Source organism: Pteronotus mesoamericanus, unplaced genomic scaffold, assembly GCF_021234165.1.
Source record: "Pteronotus mesoamericanus isolate MK-2021 breed Mesoamerican mustached bat unplaced genomic scaffold, CSHL_Meso_final contig_46, whole genome shotgun sequence".
NCBI lineage: Eukaryota > Metazoa > Chordata > Mammalia > Chiroptera > Mormoopidae > Pteronotus > Pteronotus mesoamericanus.
Window position 1 is genome coordinate 8,019,763 of NW_026555170.1, and position 18,376 is coordinate 8,038,138.

The 18,376-nt window shown below is 39.1% G+C and overlaps 1 non-coding gene across 1 annotated transcript; it reads left to right on the forward strand.

The window, feature by feature from the left end:
- Positions 1-628: 628 nt before the first annotated feature.
- LOC129074218 (U6 spliceosomal RNA) lies at positions 629-735 on the forward strand. The gene has a single exon (XR_008529525.1). It is a non-coding gene; the product is annotated as a U6 spliceosomal RNA (small nuclear RNA).
- Positions 736-18,376: the final 17,641 nt, after the last annotated feature.

Sequence of the window (18,376 nt, forward strand, 5' to 3'; positions counted from 1 at the left end):
GATGGAAAGGTAGGTAGATAGGGAAGGAGAGAAACATCGATGTGTGAGAGATACATTGACTGGTTGCCTCTCGCACACCCTCAACTGGGGACCTGGCCCACAACCCAGGCATGTGTCTTGACTAGGAATCAAACCAAAGACCTGTTGTTTCACAGGCCTGTGTTCAATCCACTGAGCCACACCATCCAGGGCTAGCTATACTTAAAGGTTTTATACTGATAAGTCTTGCCTTCCAATGATGTTCCTGAGTTTTATTCTGAGCTTCACTTACCATGAAATTTGTTCAGGTGACTGGCTTCCTATGGGTGAAAAGCTAATGCATTCTAATTAAACAAAGATTGTAGAACAAGTCAAAATTCCTGTTTTCATTCATTCCTGTTACCACCTAGCTATGTGCACCTGGAGGCCAAATAATTTTAACCCCTTTAACTTAATTATCTTAACTTTCTCATCTGTAAAATTACAATCATCATTCTTATAAACTTATAGTTAGTCTGAGGACTTGAAAGATTCTCGGAGATATCTGGGTGACTGGCCCTTGCTCTACTTCTGCAGCTCTAACATCAGAAAAGGTCCTAGACCATACTGGGCTAACCTGGGCAGAATGAATATGTTAAAAGAGGGTGTGATGCTGGCTTTGGCAGCACATATACTAAAATTGGAACAATACAGAGAAGATTAGCATGGTCCTGCACAAGGATAGACATACAAATTTGTTAAGTGTTCCATATTTTTAAAACTAGAAAGGAAAAAATAAGATATGTTGATGCTTGTGTATATTGTATTATACCAGTCTCTATGGTCATATGGTGTAACACCAATATTGGTGATCTAATCATTATGATCCAGCTGGGTTTGGGTAGGGGTGGGATGGGAATGGTCCCACCCATTGCTCAGTAATACCCCCTGCAAGTCCCAATGTGATCCTCAGTCACTCAGACTTAATCATATACAGGGATGTTGAAGCCCCCTTTGGGAGACCCAGAGGCTATACATTGTGTCTGTCACTGGAGAACATTGGTGATCTCTCTACAGTGTATCCTGATTGCACTTTCTTCCATCTCTGCCCTTTAGGTAAATACACCCTGACTTATTTCCCAGGTAGTATCCGTGTCTGTCCTCTACATCAGTCAGAACCTACTGATGGTATTTGTTAACAGGGCAGTAACACAGGTTCAAAAGTGCTTTCAAAAAATAAAAAGTATTTCAAAAATAAGTGATTATCACCAACTGCCTACAAAGGCAAATCTTTTAGCTCTGGTTTCTTTTCTATAAGAAAGAGCTACAATATGGTATTTGCAATCAGCTCAAGTTCAAACTCTACTGTACTCATAGATTTTGTGTCTTTAGAGAAGTCCCAATCTCCCAGAACCTGAGTATCTTCATCTGAAAAATGGAAATTTAGTAATAGCAGTATTTCTCTCATAAGATTTTTGTGAGGGTGAAAGGGACTAAAGTTTTGCCACCCTGAAGCTGCCTTTTGGGATGTTGATTTTACGCTGTTTATTAAGAAATAAAAGACTCAAAACCTTTGACCTTACCCACTTTCCTGACCAAGAGAGTCAGATAAGGAGGCCTACTCGTGAAAGGGAACCTTAGGATGTTCTCCTCAGCCTAATTTGAATTAAGTATGGCAAGTAGGAGGGCTTCAAGTTTATTAGCTAGATATACCCTGTGCTCCCATTGTTTCTGAGTTGCCCACCAAGAATTTGCCTGCCACGAGTATTCCACTCTTCCTCAACTACCTGTAAATCACCTATTCTCACTTCTGAATATTCGAAGACCTAGTTCCCCTACTTTTTCTCCTTTGTCTAAAATAGAGTATATATCCAATGATGCTTCACTGTCTTTGGAATTTTCATGCTTATGTGAATTCCCCATGTGCGTGTATTAAAATTTGATTTTCTCTCATTAATCTGTTTCTGTTAGTTTGATTATTAGCTCAGCTAGAAGAACTTAGAAGATAGAAAGAAAAGTATTGTATTTTTCTTAGCAAAAGATAATACAGGAAATATGTAGGGCTGTCCCAGAACACTGAAAGTATTAATATTTGAATCTGAAATCAGAAGCCCAAAATTTGAGAGAAGTAAATGTATTTCAAAGCTCTGAATCTATCAGAATATTTTATATTAAAAATGACAAAATTAAACTCAAACTGGCTTAAATAATAATGGGAGTTCACTGGCACCTGTAACTGAAAAAATCTATAGGAAATATAAACATCAGGCCCTGTTCATAGAAGGCAACTCTACCTTACTCTATACGTTACCCCGCTCTCAGGCCAGCTTCCCTCACTGCTGCAAGATGCCTGCCAGCAGTTACCAGGGCAAAATACTTTCTCCTTCACATGCAGAAAAAAAAGAATGTGACTTCTCACAATGAACAAGAGTCCTTAGTTTTGGAAACCCTGAACTAGCCTTTGTGACCAGGTAAGTGCCAGGCACTTGTGTATGGAACTGGAGAAACTGAGTAGGGAGGTGTTCCACAACAGGGGAAGGGAAAATAAATGTCACAGAAACAGCCACAGTGTCCGCTATAGCAACACAATGAATGTTTAGTGGGTGACAATGCAGTTTAAAGTTGGTGTTTTTTTTAATTGAGGGAAATAAAATACTTATTTCAATGAAGAATTCAATGAAGAAACCTTGAATTCTAAGGTTTCTAGGATGCTAATACGCCCAGATGGCAGGGAGTGGGAGCAGGGAAGGAGCTGGCAGGAACTCCCTGAACTGTCCAACAGAAATGCTAAGTTGTAACCAAGCTCAGGAGGCAAGTCTGCTGTCCCCTGGGGACTCCTGGGAGTTTGAACACCACCATCTTCACGGTTGCTCTGAAGTCCTCCGAGGTGAGAACCATGGCATAGTTTTTCCTTCCATCCCTACAGATCTGAAGTCAACTGAAGAAGCAGAAGAAAACTTACCAATGCTGGGGGAGTTTAACTCATGAAAGTCCCTCTCCTTATCTGCCCAAAGAAGATCACAAATGCTCCATCAATACCACTGGAAAGGCCAAAATGCTGACACAAATGGAGTTTCTGCTTGGAAAGAAAGGAAAAGGCCCAGGACAAACCTCTTCAGATAACTTCCTTTTGTCTAAACAAAGCATTTTATTGGGCCCTGGGGCTTCTTTGGTTGTAAGGAATTGAAAGCTACTCAAGTTACTTAAGCAAAAGGGGAGTTTATTGGATGAATACCAAGGATCTCCCAGCCAGGAAGTACAGCTGGATCGTGAAGTGGATGCCCAACTGCTTTAGTTTTCTAACTGCCATGACCAGCTTTCCTGCCTTAATTTATCCGTGGGTCAGCCCTGTCTACATTTTCCATGTTTAAGAGCCAATACTACAATGCTGAGTGGTTCCTATAAGCCATTTCAAATCTCTAGAATGCACTCACTCTTGCCTGCAGGGTCACATGTCTGACTTTGGCCAGTCAGCTCTGGCTGGGGAGGACAGGCTCATCAGGCTGGATCTGCTGCACACTCAGGACAGGTCGTATTGTGGACCCTGAGGAAGGGAGTGAACAGGAAGGTCAAAATGAGCACTATGCATATGTCAGACTTGTCAGTCCTTTCCTCTTCTATCAGACTACAGTCAATGATTTCATAAAAACATCACAGAATGTAAACCAATAGAGGAACATGGACAAAGTCTAGATAATTAATCTCTCCACTTGGCCCCATTCTAACTTTCTATGTGTGCTTCATAGAGCACAATTTCTTAGTGCTGCATCTTTTTTCACCTGCCAAATAAAGATAATTATATTTGTCTTTCTAAGTCATAGGATTATGGAAATGATAAAGACATAATAGATGTGCCCTGGCTGCTGTGGCTCAGTGGATTGAGACCAGCCTGCAAACCAAAGGGTCGCCAGTCCAATTCCCAGTCAGGGCACATGCCTGGGTTGCAGGCCAGGTTCCCAACAGGGGGCACGCAAGAGGCAACCACACATTGATGTTCCTCTCCCTCTTTTTCTCCCTCTCTTCCCCTCTGTCTTAAAAAATAAATAAATAAATAATCTTAAAAAAAGAAATAATAGATGTGCAAGTAATTTAAAACATCTAAATCATGTTATTTATACTCTGCACACAATAAAGCATCTCCTGAATTCTAATTCAAACCTCACTGTTTCTATGGAAATACTTGAGTTCAAGGACTGTTTCTCAAAACAGCCATTCGGGGTTAATTCTCCAAGGTGGACACAGGTCTTATTATGTCTACCACATAACTGTGGTGGAGTGTCTTACAAGTTACATGGTTGAATAGCATACACACCACACACATGAGAGAGGAGAGCTACAGAGATTACAGAAAGACAGAAAGTAAAAACAAACAAAAACAAAAAATAATGACAAAGTAAAAACAAGAACAAAAACCCTTACCCTCAAGAAAACAAAAACAGATAAGTTAATGACAGTCTGCAATGATAGGTATTCCTTGTCCACTGAAGATAAAAAAAAAATGGAAATAAGCTTCTAATGTGAGATTTGGATTAGATAAAAGAGAGAAATTGCTGGGAATGAGGGCTGTCAAGCATGCCCTACTAACAAAAGAATTCAGTTACTCATTCCCACACAACAGATGATGCATTCTTTTTTTTTTCCTTATCTTCAGTCAAGGACATTTTTTTTTTCATTGCTTTTAGAGAGAGGAAGAGATAGAAACATCAATGAGTGAGAGCAGCATGGATCAGTTGCCTCCTGTAAGCGCCTGGACCTGGGGACAGCACCCAGACCTGGGATCGCTCGCACCCATGCCTGGACCAGGGATTGAACACACAACCTAGGTATGCGCCCTGACCAGAAATTGAACCCCCAACCCTTCGGTTATGGGACAATGTTCCAACCAACTGAGCAACACCAGACAGGGCCAGATTATTTATTCTTTGACACATTCTTTGAAGACAGAATTTGTTGCATTCATCTTTGTTTCCCAGTGTCCATCAGGGTGCCTGCCCCTGCCGGCACTCAGTTAATATTGTTGAGGACATGAATGTTCAGAGAATGAGAAAACAGCCTTCCTTGTCTCTTTTCTAACCAAGAAGCAAGTTTCTTGGAACCATGCAGGAGAAGGTGGATGTTTAACCTTCTCTGTTACAATATAATTTTTTAAAATCCTCACCTGAGGATATGTTTATTGATTTTAGAGAGAGAAGAAGGAAGAAAGAGAGGCAGGGAGAGAGAGAGAAACATCAATGTGAGAAAGAAACATTGATCAGTTGCCTCCTATACATGCTCCAACCAGGGATGTAAACCATAACCTAGGCATGTGTCCTGACTGGGTATTGAACCCACAGCCTTTTGTTGTATGGAAGACATTCCAACCAACTAAGCCACCCATCCAGGGCGTTCTCTGTTACAATGTAAAATGTACCAATTATGAGAACATTATCATTTTTGTGGACTTAGAGGTGATCCCCAAGAAGCAAATGTCTCTATGTTGTTGTCTTTTTAGAGTAGTCTGACACAAAAAAAAGCCCACCATGTACCAAAAAGCCTCCTCTTTTATGTTTTATGTCTCTTGATATGCCCATGAAGATTGGGCCCAAATTTGTCAATAATCAGCAGTCCTTGGTGCTGTGAGGAAACTGATTGAGTCTTTGGTATCGTAGAAGGCAGTGTGGTCCATTGGAAAATTCCCCAGAGATTTCTGATAGTTCTGACCTTGCTAATAACTGCTTATCCTCTCTTAGGTGCCTCATTCAGCTTCTCCTGATCTGTTTCCTCATTTGTAAAATGAGGAGTTAAATGAGGTCCTCTCTCACACCTCAGTTCTATCACTGCATGGTTCCAAAGGGTGCCAGAATCTTATAATTACTATACCTAGAAAAATAGCTATTGCTCAAAGGGAAGATGAAAGCAAGTGTGATAGTTCTTGAATTTTTTAATTCCACATCTTCAAGAACTTCTTAGTACATTTCAAGTTTGAGTCTTACTCAATGTCTGAGGGAACATGTTTTTATCTCTGAGGAGACTGAGTCCAACGTCTTCATCCCCATTACAAGAAGGCAAAAGTGGCAATGCCAAAAAAAATCTTAAAAACAAAAATCCAAAGACTGACAGCTGTCAGAGGGGAGAGGTTAGAGAAGAGATGAAAGAAGGTGAAGGGATTAGCCAAAGAATATATATGCATGACCTAAGGACACAGACAACAAACAAACACCAAACAGCAAAATTGAAGTCTGTCAAATATAGTAACATGTGATTAACACATCACTGTTGAATTAAACTTGGTTTGTAGCAGGCCTAAGCAAACAAACGTCACTGAGAATGGAAATGACCACCTCAATCAGGCCACAATCCAAACAATTTTTTAGACAGAAGGAAATGTGTTGCTACAAAGAACAAACAAGAGCAGGTCAGAACTTTCTTTAGCCTTTGTAGGAATAAATTAGGCTAGCAAATGTTCCTCTAATCTTAGACAATTTTGCATTTACTAGAATAATCTAGAGCAGCCCTTTCAAATCTATTCCCCAAGCCCTAATGTCCTAAATCATCCATTGTATGTAATGAACTAACTTCTCTCTTTATTCATCTAGAAAGGTAATTGTCATGTGCCATCCTTAGAAAAGTTGAGGAAAAGCTGAGTCACTCAGCTCATTTTCTGAAACCCAGTTCAGAAAGGCTGATTTGACAGAATTAAAACTCAGCTGTTCCAAAACTTTGCATGTCCACAGCAGTTTATGCTCTCATCAGCCACAGAAATTTGCCATGTTGATATAAATGGAGTGGGTGTCTGCTGCTATGGACTTTTTTATTAAATATTCTTTTTAAAAATATATTTTATTGATTATGCAGACTTCTGGCAAGATGGAGGCATAGGCAGATATACTTTGCCTCCTTGCACAACCCAAAGAAGAACAACAACAAATTTAAAAACAACCAGAACTGCCAGAAAAACAAACTGTGTGGATGTCCAACAACCAAGGAGCTAAAGAAGAAACATTTATTCAGACTGGTAGGTGGGGCAGAGATGGGTAGCTGGGGTAGAAAGGATGCAAGGAAAGGTGGTGGCTGGAGGACCAGGAGGGCCCACATCTGTGGGCAGATAAACTTGGGGGAACAACTGGGGAGTGACACAGACAGTGCAACCCAGAGTTCCAGCATGGAAAACTAAAGCCTGAAAACCTCTGGCTGTAAAAATATGTGGGGGTTGTGGTGGTGGGAGAAATGCCAAGCCTCACAGGAGAGTTTGTAAGAGAAACCCAGAGGGTCTGAGAATGTACACAAGCCCATCCACCCTGGAATCAGAACCAGAAGGGCCCATTTGGCTTGTGGGTAGTGGGGAAGTGACTGAAAGCAGGGCAAGACCCAAGCGAAGCAGCATTGTTCCCTCTCTAACCCTTCCCCCCAATATAGTACCACAAAACAGCAAAGTAGGTTACCCCACCATGGTGAATACCTAAAGCTCCACCCCTTACAACATAACAGGTGCACCAAGACAAAGAAATATGGCTCAAATGAAAGAACAGATCAAAACTCCAGGAAAAAATACAACTAAACGACAAAGATATAGCCACCCTATCAGATGCAGAGTTCAGAACACTGATAATCAGGATGCTCACAGTATTTGTTGAGTAGGGTCGCAAAATAGAGGAAAAAATGAAGACTATGCAAAGTGAAACAAAGAAAAATATGCAAGGAACCAACAGTGAAGGGAAGGGAACTGGACTCAATGATTTGGAGCAGAATGAAAAAACAAACATTCAACCAGAACAGAACGAAGAAATAAGAACTCAGAAACATGAAGAGAGGCTTAGGAACCTCTGGGACAACTTTAAACATTCCAACCTCCAAACCAGAGGGGTGCCAGATGGAGAAGAGGAAGAGGAAGCAATTAAAAACTTACTTGAAAAAATAATGAAGGAGAACATCCCCAATCTGGCAAAGGAAATAGACTCCCAGAAAGTCCAGGAAACTCAGAGAGTCCCAAAGAAGTTGGACCAAAGGAAGCACATACCAAAGCACATCATAATTACGTTACCCAAGATTAAAGATAAGGAGGGAATCTTAAAAGCAGCAAGAGAAAAGAAGACAGTTACCTACAAAGGAGTTCCCATAAGACTATCACCTTATTTCTCAAAAGAAACCTTGCAGGCAAGAAAGAGTTGGAAAGAAGTATTCAAAGTCATGAAATGCAAAGACTTACATCCAAGATTACTCTATGCAGCAAAGCTGTCATTTAGAATGGAAGGGCAGATAAAGTGCTTCCCAGATAAGGTCAAGTTAAAGGAGTTCATAATCACCAAGCCCTTACTATATAAAATGCTAAAGGGACTTATATAAGAAAAAGAAGAAACCAAAACCATGAACTGTAACATGAAAACAAACTCACAACTATCAACAAATGAACCTAAAAAAAAAACCAAAAATGAAAACAAACTAAGCAAACAACTAGAACAGGAACAGAATCACAGAAATGGAGAACAAATGGAGGGTTATCAATGGGGAGCTGGGGGATAATGTGGGAAAGGTACAAGGAATATGAAGCATAAATGGTAGATACAAAATAGACAGAGGGAAGTGGAGAATAGGAAATGGAGAAGCCAAAGAACTTATATGTATGACCCATGGACATGAACTAAGCAGGAGCAATGCTAGCGGTGGGGGGTGGGGTGCTGGGCAGAGGGGAATAAAGGGGAGAAAAAAATTGGGAAAACTGTAATAGCATAATATATTTTATTGATTATGCTATTACAGTTTTCCCAATTTTTCCCCCTTTGCCCACATCTGCCTGGTAGCCCTTTCCCTTCAGAAATCCTCCTTCCTTAGTTCATGTTCAAGGGTCGTACGTATTAGTTCTTTAGCTCTTCCATTTCCAATAGTATTCTTAACATTCCCCATCTATTTCGTACCTACCAATTATGCTTCTTAATCCCTGAAGCTTTTCTCCCATTCTTCCCCTTCCTCCCATTCCCAGCTGACAACCCTCCATGTGATCTCCATATCTATAATTCTGTTCCTGTTCTGGTTGTTTGCTTAGTTTGTTTTTTAGATTCAGTTGTTGATAATTGTGAATATGTTGCCATTTTCATGTTCATAGTTTTGATCTTTTTTTAAAATAAATCCCTTTAACATTTCATGTAAAGGGGCAAGATGGTAGAAGAGTGAATGGAAGTCACTGACCTCCTCCCAGGACAAATCTAGAATTACAGCTAAATTGTGGAGAAATCACCTGGAACAAACAACTGAACAATAATGAGAGAGGAGCCTTATAACCTCGGACAGACAGAATAATCAGCTTTAGCACAACCTGACTGGTAATGAGTGCAGTGGAGACTCAAGAAGGAGGGCTAGACACCCACAGACAGCAGCACCAGAGTGATTTAAAAGGCTGGTAGGATTCCTCTAAGAAGAGTGGGGTCTAAACCACAAGCAGTGATCCCCAGCCTACAGCACCAGAGCCCAAAAAGTACACAGGTAAGAGCCAGCTGTGAAAAGTGGCAGGGTTGCTCTCTGCTGGAGACAGGCAGCTGGAGACACAAAGAGCCATTTAAAGAGCCAATGCATAAATTTTTATTTGCAGCCACTCCCCTGGGCTCCGGCAAAGGTTGGGGCAGAGTAGGCTAGAGACACCTGAGGAGAGACTGCGGTAGAAGGCGTTGGGTAGAGAACTGAGGGAATAGCCAGCAGAATCCTGGTGCTGAATCATCCTCCATACAGCAGCAGCCATCTTGCCCAGGCAGACTGCAGCATGAGAGGACACAATAGCCCACCCCCAGTAGGGACTCTGCCCTGCCCCATGGTGTCTAAGCCAGACTGCTGAGTGTAGAGTGACTAGGTTAACAACTGAAGGAGACAGTCACAGACAGTAGATTCCTGGAAGTCTCAAACAGAGTGCCTAAGGTCAGATGAGTTCAACATCAGGCATCATCAGAGGCAGATCCAGAAAAAAAAAAAAAAAACAGCGGAAAATACTAAAGGGTACCAAGACAAAATCCACTCTGTGGTCTTCTTCATGATTTGCAATATTTTCTTTACTACATAGCTATTTAATGTTCATTTTGGGTCCATGAAATTTGTGCATATTATTAGATTTTATACTAACAATCTATTTCTCTCCTTTCTTATAAGTGTCTTAGTCTCATTACAGACTTATTAATACTGGTTCATTTGCTGTTGATAGTGGGATCACAGAGGGGAGATATTTTTGTGGATGTGGGTTTGTTTCCTGAACTTTGCGGTTTTTTCTGGCAGCACCTGCACGAAAACACACAAGATATGGTGGGCAGATTGACCCTCAGTCAACAGCTGGGATGTGGGATGCACCAAAGAATGACCAAACAATAATCAAAACCCAATTACCTCCAGAAAGCCAACACAAATGGCATAAAACACATCCAAAGAGCAGCAAGTTCAGGAGACCAAGGAGACTGCACCACTGAATCCCACGGGCCTCACACCATAGAAGTTTACACCACAAGGTCAGGAAGTCAAGACAGATCAATTTAAGAAGCAGAAGCAAAAAAGAAGAGACTCACAAATAATGGGAAGACAAAGAAACACCTCTGAGTCAAAGGAAAAGGAGGAATTCCCAGAAAGAGAACTAAATGAAATAGAGACAAGTAAACTATCAGATATTAACTTCAAAAGAATGGTTCTAAGGAAGCTGAGTGAGTTCCATGAGCTCAGACTGAATTACAAAAAACTACAGGGAAACTATGAGGAAATTACTGCAAACTATATCAGCATGAAAAAAAGACATAGAAACGATCAACAAGAGGCAAGAGGAAATGAAGAATACAATTTCTGAATTGAAGAACACAGCAGAAGGAACCAAAAGCAGACTAGACCAAGCAGAGGACTGAATCAGTGAGCTGGAGGACAAGGTAGAAAAAAGCTCCCAGAAAGAGCAAGAAAATGAAAAAAGACTCAAAAAGAATGAAGAGGAATTTAGGGAAATGCAGGACAACCTGAAACGTAATAATATCCCTATGATAGGGATACCAGAAGGAAAAGAAGAGGAGCAAGGGATAGAGAACCTCTTTGAAAAAGTAATGATGGAAAACTTCCCTAATCCGAGGAGAGAAAAAGTCACACAAGTCCAGGAAGTACAGAGTGTCCCATCCAAGAGGAACCCAATGAGGCCCACTCCAAGGCACATCATCATTAAAATGGCAAATATCAAAGACAAACAGGGAATCCTAAAGGCAGCAAGGGAGAAACATGTAGTAACATACAAAGGAGCCCTGATGTGGCTAGCAGCTGACTTCTCAACAGAAACACTACAAGCCAGAAGGGCATGGTAAGGAATATTTCAAGCCATGAAAAGCAAAAGCCTGCAACCAAGACTGCTCTACCCAGCAAAGCTCTCAAATAAAATGAAGGCAAAATAAGGAGTTTCCCAGACAAAAGAAGGCCAGGAGAATACACCTCCACCAAACCAACACTGCAAAATATGCTAAAGGGGCTGCTTTAAGAAGATAAACAGTCTATGAATACCCAGTTCCTTTCACAGTCACCAATACTTGATATTACCAATATTTTTAATACTTACTAATCTGTGACAATAATGTGTTAATTGTTCATTATTTGTTGAAACTAAACCTGTTTTTGTATATTTCTTGTATATTTCTATTATTTTTTAAAAGCTTTAAATGACTTTTTTGTATCCTTATCCATTTTTTGACTAAATGTTTGTAGAATTCCCCCCCACAAAAAACTATTAACCCTTTTTTAGATGTGTTGCAAATATTTTCCTATTCTATTACTTGTACTTTATATATATATAGTCATATTGTCAATATTTTACTTCATAGCTTCTGGGTTTGAATATGTTACTTCAGGGTAAGAAAAATATTATTTTGTATTTTGTCCTAAAACTCCTTAGATTTACATATTGATTTTTAACTCACCTGATTTTTTTGTATAATGTGTGAAATAGGGCTCTATTTGTTTTATTTCAAGTAATAATGGTCAATGAACCTTATTTGTTGAATAAGCTTTATTTCCCCCATTGATTTGAAATATCAATTGAATCATATATTACACTGTTAGACATATATATGTTTGTTTCTAGAATGCTCATTTTATTTCACTGATCTACTTGATTATTTCTGCACTGGTGTCATGTTGTCTTAATTGCTGAGGCTTTATAATGGATTTAAATGTTTTAATATTTTATAAGGGATTTTGACATTTAAAAAAATAAAATCAATCTGCATTAAAAAAAAAGGAAGGAACTGCTACCTTTTGTGACAATATGGATGAAACTGGAGAATATTATGCTAAGTGAAATGAGCCAGTTGGCGAAAGACAAATACTGTATGATCTTGCCTATAAGTGGAATCTATTCAACAAAATAAACTAACAAACAAAATAAACCACAGGCATGGAAACATGGAGCAGACTGAAAGGGACCAGAGGAGATGGGGAAGGAGGACAATGGTGGGAAGAAGAAGGGACTAAACAAAGAACGTGTGTGAATGACCCATGGACATGGACAACAGAGTGGGGATTGACTGTGGGGGGGAGATGGGTGGAGGAGGGCAAAGGGGGGAAAATTGAGACAACTGTCATAGAATAAACAGGATTTAAAAAATAAAAAATAAATAAAAAACATATCAAAAGAGACTTGAGACACATCAAAGAATTATAAACCTTATTTTGATTGACAATTGAAGCAATGTAAATCCTAAGTAGTTATGATATTAAGGAATTAATCATTTTTATATATAACATCTATTTAGAAAGAGAGTCCTTATCCTGGAGAAAGATTTTAAGAGATTAAATATTACAGTGTCTGGGATTCCTTCAAAAGTAAGGGCATAACAGAAATTAAAAATGGCCATAAATTGATTATTGTTCAAGCCAGGTAATAGACTTAAAATATTTCACTATAACATTTTGTCTATTTTTTGCATGTGTTTGAAAATTTCCGTAACAATTCTTTTTAGAAAGGAAGAAAATTAAAACCCAAAAATGCAACACTTGGGTTTAATGTGTAATTTGAATTAGCTTTGATCATGTAACAGCTTCTATTACAGTTAAAAACCATTGGTCTTAAATAGTTTGATCTAAAAACAGCTCACATTTGTGCTTTCCTTCTGCTATCCATGAAAGTGATTTTCAGTACCAATTAATTTCAAATAATAGTAGCTTCTCAGGATAATATAAAACTCAGCAAACCTCATTGCCATGCTTGTCATACTTGGTGCAGCATTCCTACTAAGCATGTTCTGTAGTGTGAAATGTTGGCTAAACAATTTAAATAAATTTAATTTTAAACTTTCTTAAGATATGGGCCAAATCTTCCCTCACACTTTCTGCTTTCAGAGGTTGAAGAAATGGTGAAACAAAAATGTTTCGATGTCAGGAAAATCCAATATGGCAATCACACTCACCTCCTTCCAGGACCAACCTGGAATAACAACTAAAATATAGAACAATCAACCTGGATAACTAACTGAACTGCTAGCTGAACAGTAGAAGCCACGTCGAGACTGGTTAAATATACATGAAGACACTTTAATTCCATTGACAAATGGGACCAAACGAAACATGACATTATCCTGAAGAGAACTTATCTTACTTTCTAACCATTTTGGAAAAAAAAAAAAATAATGGCAGACTCTAATATAAAGGCAAGAATTCAAGCTTTGCCCCTCCTATCATCAGGTTATCGCTTAAGGGTATATTTACCTAACAAATTAAACTCTGGAGGGTGCATATAAAAATACATCAGAATATATCTTGCAATTTCAAGAGGATTCCCAGGGTTGTTTTTTTTTTCAGTAGTAGGTACTGCTGTGGGAAAAAATATATATATAAATTCTTAATTTCATGAAGGTGAAATAAAATAATTTTCCATTAATTATAGTTTTGGTCAAAACAAATGCTGTACTCTAATTTTCTTTAGAAGGTCTTATTTTCTCCTTCTCTGTAGAAACTGATTTCTATCCTATGTTCTAAATTATAAAAGAATATGTTATTTTGACTTTTAAATGTTATTATAAAATATTTTATACATGCCAAAAAGGAAAAGAATGTGTTTCTATGTCTTCTTTAAATATGTTGAGGACAGCCCTGGCTGGTGTGGCTCAGTTGGTTGGAACATTGTCCTGTAACCAAAAGGTGACAGGTTTGATTCCCCTCAGGGCACATATCTAGGTTATGGGTTAAATCCTTGGCTGGGGAGCATGTGGGAGGCAACCAATCAGTTCTTCTCTCTCACATCCATGTTTCTCCTTCTCCCTTCCTCTCTCCCTTTCTGTCTCTCTAAAAGCAATGAAAAATGTCCTCAAGTGAATGTAAAAAAATATTTTTTTAATGTTAAAGACCATGTTCATAACATTACCTAGAGTTACCCTCAAATCAGCAATTCTTTTTATAATTCAGTTCTAGAAAGAAAACTTTGTCTTCCAAGGGAAACAAATCCTTGTAATCATTCAGTAAGTAGTTTAAGGGATTTTCTTTTTTTTGTCTAACTTTTCAGAAAACTCAAAGCTAAATGTAATTACAACTCTGTTTTTTTGTTATGTGCTCCCCCTTTCCTTTTACAAGGTTAAAATATCTTTATATGAGTCATTTAATGTAAAAACAGTCTTTATAATTAGTAACATATGTCATTGATGCGCATTTTATCCACGTTTTAATATCTCTGAAAATTTAACATTCATCTTATAATCAGCATAGTTTTCCCAGAAGTAATTTCTCTTTTTTAAAATAACATTAAGTGGGAGCATTTAAGATCTTGCTTCCCAGCAATTGTCCTCAAGTTTTGGCTCAAATAAATTCTTACAAAAATTTTTTTAAAAATTGCATTAGTTAATAAAGTGTCATATTTTACTGCTGCTTAGATTTGACAAAATGTGAAAATGTCTTCAACGGTCATTCTGGACTATGAAAATACTATTTCAACAGAACAATAAAGCTGAAAAATGAGCAATGGAATTAAGCCTTATTAAATCAACTTATCTTATACTATATGTCAAAGAGCTGTTTCTCATGGCCCCTAACTTTTTAAAATTAATGTGTAATGAAGGAATTGGCCTTTGCTATGCATAACTATCTGGAAACATTTGTATTCAGCTTATACTCTTTGTTCCAATAGAAAATGTTACATGAGCTTCACATTTCAGCAACACTGCCAATATGTAATTCCCCAGAACCACATACATGTACAAGATATTTTATTTCAGATCCTAATGGCTCAACCAAGCTTGTGAAATCACTGACTTCACATAACCACTATTGTAACTATCATTTGACCACCACAGCACGAATCAACCACATCCCCCTGGGGAAGAAGAGAATACAGTCCGTCATACGTGTAATATAAAAATCATTGCTAGAGTGGACCCAGGGAGGAGAGAGTCTGGGATCAGCACTAGTGTCCACCACCTTACAAACTAACTGAGTCACATTAGACTTTTTGCTCCATATCCATATATATTTTAGAAAGTACCGTTTGACCTGAATGTTAAAACTCTGAGCAGAACCTGCTGTATTTGTTTGGAATACATAATGATATCTTCTAATTATCCCGTTATGCTCACCTATGAATTATATGTTTCTCTTAAGGATGCACCAGTTTCATAGCAGATATCAAGGCCCACACATGCCTGGAAGATCTCACCAGTCATTTCCATCACCTTCTGGGATTTGGCTATTATGAGAAAAAATACAGTATAACCTGGTGGTTAGGTGCATGGGCTTTAGAAATCTAGATTTGAATCCTGGCTCTGTTCTCTCGCCGTATGACTTGGGACCAAGGTCAACAAGCCTTTTAATTAGTGTCAGCATCAGTATCTTCATTTATAAAATTGTGATGATATCCACCTTATTGGTATGTTACAAACATTCTATGAGAACATATATAAAGAGCTGGACATGATGTTGGCATCGCTATTGCCATTAGCATTTTGATTACACCTTTGCTAAGAGCCAAATGGACAACCTCCTGGCCCAAATCTTGTGGTGAGAAAGAAGGATAAGCCAACAGCAGAAAACTCCCAGGACGGAGAACCATGGACCATCCTTTATAGTGATGACTGTGCACCTACTCTGTATTCCAAAGCATCACGAGTCATCGGGGATACAGAGGAGCCTGCAGAATAGTCTCTGCCTTCAAGGGGCTTACAGCCTTTTGGAGAAGAATTGCCATTTAGAAAAAGCAAACAGTTAAAAATAAATAGGGGAGAAGAGACAAATCCCCCTTGCAGAAGAATTCCTAATCATTTATGTAGCCACTCTGGCCTCAGGGAGGTTGAACACAACCTCCTTCTCCTTAAGTGTGGGCTGTGCAAAGGGATGTCCTTCTAAAGAGAGCAGCGCAGAAACGGGGACAAGGAGTAAGTCTACAGTACAGAAACCTGACAAACACTACCTCAGCCAGGTGACCAATGTCATGTTGATAGTATATGATATGATGAGTATGTTGCTTCACTTCTGTGCTCCTTCTTCCCAAAACACACAACCTTAGTCTGATGATGAGAAAAACAGCAGCTAAATCCCAATTAAGGAACATTGTATGAAATACCTGATCAGCACTTCAAAGTAAGGAAAATCTGGGAAAGTGTGGCAGTGGAGAGGAGCCAAAGAAGACATGCGGACTAAATGTAACGAGTATCCTGTGTAGGATCCTGAAACAGAAAACGGACATCCGGTAAAAAACAAAGAAATGTGAACGAATATGTAGTTCAGTTAATGATAGCGTGCCAGTGTTGGTTCATTCCTTGTGACGGCTGCACCATACTAATGTAGGCTGTTAACGGGAAACTAGGTGTGGAAAACATGAGGTCCCTACTATTATATTGCTCAATTTTCCTGTAAACCTCAATCTTTTCTAAATAAAAACATTTTAAAAATCAATACAAGGTAGCAAATGATAAGACAGAATAGGACTGAATGAGTCATTCAACAAACATTCCTTGAGTACCTATATGGACTGGACACTTCACTGGGGACCAGGGGTAGAGCCATGAATAAAGAGGGCAAGATTCCTGACCTTGAGAACGAGCACATGGTATGTGCTGGGCCTTGTAGAACTAAGTCACGTTCCTTGGTTAGGAGAGAAGTCCCAGGGTCATTCCAGTGGCAATGTGACCTCTATTGCTTCTTGTTAAATAAGGGACCAGCATGAGCCGGGCCACAGTTTAGCAATGAGGGGTGAACGGAAAGGATGGGTCCTGGAACAGCTGGGAGGCAGCTGGCATAGCCAGCGTTTCCAAACCCCGGAAAACAGCATGTCCTTGAAGCCCAGGAGCATTTGCCCAGTCATAGAATGTTGCCAGGGGAAGGTCTCTTTGCTGTATAGAAAAGGAAACTGAGGTCCAGAAAAAGAAAATGATTGCTGGCCACCGGGCTATCTCTGGATCAACTTTTTAATTTTCACTTCCTAGGGACTTTGGACATTTATTCTGTAGCTAGAAATCATCAAAAACTGAAAGGCTAGGTGTATATGTTTATTTAATGTTAGAACTGAACAAGAAAAAAGAGTCAGGAAAACTAGACCTAGATTAAACATCACTGTGAGTTCAATAACTTAGGTGATAGGAGTTTCTAAACTGATTATGCTCTAGAACTAATCATGGAAACGTACGGAATACTGAAGAATAAATACACACTTCCTAAAAGGGAAAAAAAATCACTTTAAGATCATTGTAACTGAAATAAAACCCAGAGTCTGTGTATTGCATTAGCTAAGTAGCAGTTTACAGGGGAGCTTAAATAGTCTAGGGGGTAGGGGGGAACAGATATTTTTTTAAAAAATAAAATAAAAGACCAGCAACAAAAACAAAAATTTCTGTGTAGCACCAATTCATAATACTCAGGGAAAAACAGAACTGGGAGGGGACCCCTGAACTAAGAGCTTATCTATGTAGGTAATGAGCCAAATCCAGTGAGATAACCATGCTATTGTTCAGAAATTCTCTTAGGGCTGTCAGCAGCATCCTGAGGCCTGAAGGTGCCACTGAGGCCATCGGCTGTAGAGGCAGCTCACTCCCTACTGTGCCAGCCCATTGTGCACAAAGTTAGAAATGTGACCGGATGGCACACTCAAGGAAAATTACTTTTGAAATTGAGTTTTCAACATTTCTGTTAAGGATTTTTTGTTTGTTTGTTTTTTAGAACAACAACAACAACAAAACTCCATCAGGTAAGAAGATGCTTCTATTAAAAAAAAAGAATGAGGAGAACACAGTAGCACATTTAAAGTAAAATTTTAATGATAAGATAATGAAAGAAGAATGAAAAATTGGAACTACCAGCTTAACCTCTGACGTTGAGCTAAGTATTATGCATCCTTGTCAGTGCCTGAGAATGGTGAGAATCGCCTGGAGAGCTTTAAAAAGTTCTAATGCCTTCACTCCATCCCAGACCAATGGCATTTGCCTCTCTGGGGTGGGACTCGGGCTTCGGCACTTTTTAAAGCTCCTCG